Below are 4,747 nucleotides of genomic sequence, written 5' to 3'. Positions count from 1 at the left end.
TTAATAATATAATTTTTATAAAGATAATAATTAAATATTCTGTTATAATTAATGATTATCATAATTATATTTTAGACTTTTTATATTCAAAATGAGATGTATATCTCATATTTGATTATATTTATCTATAGTTAGTTACACAAATTCAAAAATGAAGCTTTAATAAGTTGTATTTATACACAATTTACTTGTGATCTTGAATTTTAAGTAATATGCATCAACAAAAAGTACTTTATGCATTAAAAAATGGTTTTTACGAGTTTTTATCAAATGATTTATGGTCAATCAATACAATCACTCATAAGGTTGAAGGTTACCTTGAAAGAGAAGCAATCAAGATTTGGAGATGAGAAGCAATCGAGCTCCGAGGAAGTAAACTTAAACCGACAAAGAACCAGACAAAGAAACCATAAAGAATCGATACGTAATGAGTCAAAAAGAAAGAAGCAAAAATCGATACAGACCATAAATCAATCAGAAGCAATGGACGAAATCCATGAGATTGAAGCTTACTTTGAAAGAAAAGCAACCGAGCTTTGGGGAATGGAAGTTGACGGTGATTATAAAAAATATTGAGTCAAAACCACCCATTAAATATGAAATCGACAGTGATTATCTACTCGTTGAAAAGGAGAGATTATAAGGACATTAGTTGGATTAGAGAAATTATAAGGATGAATTAAGATTTCAATGGGAGTGGTATGCTTTAAAAACATGTACTTATGCATAATTAACTTGTATTTTTTATTTTTAAGTAATATGCACAAATTAATTGTACCTTATGCATGAAAATTTATTTTTAAGAGAATGAGTCAAATGCTTTATAATATAGTATAGATAGATATAATTTAATTTAAGTTTAATAATAAAACAATTTATTTTTGGTTTAATATTATAAATTTTATAAAGATAATAATTAAGTATTCTGTTAGAATTTAATGATTATATTAATTATATTTTAGATTTTTTATATTTAAAATGAGATATTTATCCTATATTTGATTGTGGTTATCTGCAGTTAGTTACACGAATTCATATATGAGATGAAATCGGATAAGGATGAAATCGTTTAAGAATAAACGGGTTTAAGAGATTTAAAAGTTTTAGCCAAATATTTTATAATATAATATAGATACACGAGAATTCCTTTATGGAAGACAAAAACATGAGCAAATTAAATGGAGCGTGTGGGGTATGGAAAGATGGACCAAAACCTTCACCAAGTAGGAAATTGTCACGTGGGTTGTAATATAACACCAACAAATGCAACAAAATAAATTTAATTTCAATAGAGAATATTTGAATTGAAAGGTCGAATGGAACGTGTATGTAATATGTTAGAAATAAATTTTAGGTCAAACCATGTTATTTATTAAGGGGTGTTTGGGATTGCTTATTTGAACTGCTTATTGATTTATTCTGTTGTGGTATTGATGGTAAACAGTTTTTTGTGTTTGGATGAGAAAAAAAAGGCTTATACCGGTGTCAAATTGGTAATAAAAAGTTTTTGATAAGTTACTCATTTCTGACATATCAGAAACAACTTATCAACTTTGAAAACCAAATTATATTTTCTATTTTTCTTTTTTGACTCTTTTCGTTCTTTCTTTCTTCCTTCCTGAATTTCTTCTAACTATCAGTTCAACAACACATAAAGCCTCAATCTTTCAAACCCTAATTGCAACTTACAGCTCCCAATTTTACCATCCAAAGTCAGTAGTATTTTAACTTTCTGAATCTTTACTTTTGTGTCTAATTACATGTAAACATATATATTAGGGTTTCTTCATCTTCAAGAATTAGTGTAAAGATCAAATCCGTTTTTGTTCTTGAATGAGTATATATAGTATAACTTACGGAAACCAATTCTTGATGATGCCTCCTCCAAGAAGGAAGAAATTGACAGAGGCAGAAGAAAGAACCCTAATCGATAAGTATGGAGAGATGGTCTGTGATTGGAGTTTATCCAAAATGAAAACTATGGAGAAGAAATAAAAACCCATTTGTTTGCACGTGATTTGATTCATCATCTTGGTAATCTGATGTGTATCTATGGAAATGGAATTCAAAAGATGTGTCAAATAAAGAATCCTAATCGATAAGAATGTCTTTTTTGGTCATTTTACATGTATGAGCAAAATTTGTCGAACACTAAAGAACAATTTATCAACTTATTTACATTTTAGTACTGTCGTAAGCCAATCCAAACACTTTGTATGGAACTCTGGTTTGACACCACATAAATTGATAAACACTTTTACAAAAATAGAATAAGTTGTTTTAAATAAACAATCTCAAACACCCCTAATTAGAGTTAAAATGAGTTATGTTGATTCCTGTCAATTTAAGCTTTATAAATACTTTGTGTATTATATATAATTTTAAATCTTATATAAATAATATAATAGTTCAAAAAAAATTGTACAACAAAATTAGTTGTAACACGTTAAACTCGTTTTATTTTCGAGGAATATAAAATTCTTATTTTGGAATAGAAAATTCAATCATAAAATCTATAATATCTATTTTAATAGTATGTTTTATAGAATAAAAAGATGAATAAAAATACTTTTTCTATTTTTACGTAATTAATATAAAAAAAATAAACATAAATAATTGGGAAAAATACATATTATACATAGTCATGACCTGTGATATTGTACTTATGCATTATTTACTTGTAATTTTAAATTTTAAGTGATGTGCATCAATAAACAGTATTTTATGTATAAAAAATGATTTTTAAGAGTTTTTGTCAAATGTTTTATAATATAGTATAGATATACAGAGAGAGAAAGAGAGGAGGGTAGGTTCATACTAGAGTTGTTCATGGGCAAACGACCCGTTAGACCCGGCCCGCTAGAAATACGGGTTTGGACAACCATTATCGAGAAAATAGGCGGGCCCTGGTTTGTCCGTTAAAATTAACGGGCGAACATGAAAAATGTAAAGATAAATATGGACAGGCCCACAGGCCCGTTTATGTTTTATAATTTATATTTTTTACCATTAATTAAAATTATAGTATTAAACTAATACATTTTAAAGTTATATATTATATGTTATATGTTATATGTTATATGATGGGAGTTGAGATGTTTGAAATTGGCGTAGCATGATGGAGTCATGGAAATGCATTATGATTTTCTGGAAGTCTGAATTTTGTTTTTCATTTCTTTTTTCACTTGTTAAGATCCATGTGTTACTTTAGTTGCTTAAAATTTTAATTACAACCATATTTTTCCCTTTACTTTTTGGTTCCACATTTATTTATTAATTGATAGTGATCAAATTTATAGATGAATAAGAGTTACATTTTAGGCAAAGCCTGACCCGTTTATAGGGTGGGCAATGGCAAGTTGTCAAGGCCCAAAAAAAAGGCTTGGGTTTGCAATATTTGGCCCGTTGGACAAAAAAAATAAGTTAGGCCCGGCCCGGACTCGTAAATGATCACCTCCACTTCATACAAGAATGATACATATTTAAATAAATAAGAAAATATCCAGTTTACGTACAAAATCACATGCAATTTTATATTAATGGACAAAAAAGTGTGTGGGTGATCCTACGACCACGTGACAAGGTCGCATGGCAAAGTTGCATGAATCATATGTGATTTTTGTACATGATGTTGAAGAAAAGTCACATGTGATTTGTCATTCTCTTATTTTTCTAGATAAGTATCATTTTTGTATAAACCTTACTATATATATATATAGAGAGAGAGAGAGAGAGAGAGATGAACGTTCAAATAAAAACCACTCAATTTGTACAAACTGTGAAAACCACATTCAACCAATCATAATTTTTCATTTTTTTTGTAATTATAAGCGGTTGATTAACCATTTTTATTGTGAATGGTGTTAATCATTGATATTATCATCTTCATTATTTTAATTTTAGAGAAATACATGAAACAGTTTCATTAAAATTTCATTAAATATTATGTGAAACAATTTCATAACCATATATGAAACAAATTCATCAAAAAAAGTATTATATGAAACAATTTCACAAAATTAAACAATTTCATGAATTTTTTATTCATAAGATTAAACAATGAAATCGACGTATGATGATGGTTTGTACAGTTTGTACAAATGAGGGTGGTTTTCATTTGATCGCCCATCTATATATATATATATATATATATATATATATATATATATATATCTATGTGTGTGTGTCTATATATATATATAAGAGGTTTACTTTGCAAACCACGTTATTTGTACAAATCTCATTCAATCAATCATAGTTTTTCATTTTTTTTGTAATTATGAGAGGTTGATTAAAGCCTCGATCTAGTTCATCGATCCAGATCCTTGGTCTGGATTTATCTTCTATTTTATGTATGGATTCTGAGTTTAATCTTCTGTTTCATTTTTGGATTCATTTCTAGACATATTGATCAATGATTCATCAATGGATTCATCGTCTATTTCATCTCTGTCTCATTATTATTTGATTCTTTTATGGACTTATTCATCAATGGATTCATTTTCAGACTTCTTTATCAATGATTCATCAAATGGGTTCATCTCCATTACCACTCTTGAAATTTGAAAATGCATGCCCCTGCCCTGCCATGAAATCATTTGGTGGAACATGATTTCAATGAATCTGACTTCCCAAGTTTTTTCCCTTTTAATTCTCTTAATGAATTTCCTTTAACGTCTTCTTTTTAATTTTAATGTCATTGCATTCATCAGAATGATTATTTCATAAATTAACAGTCTCATCCCGT

This window comes from Cynara cardunculus, assembly GCF_001531365.2.
Source record: "Cynara cardunculus var. scolymus isolate 2C chromosome LG 14, CcrdV1, whole genome shotgun sequence".
Lineage (NCBI taxonomy): Eukaryota > Viridiplantae > Streptophyta > Magnoliopsida > Asterales > Asteraceae > Cynara > Cynara cardunculus.
The sequence above is the reverse complement of the archived record's forward strand: the minus strand, read 5'-3'. Positions refer to the sequence as shown.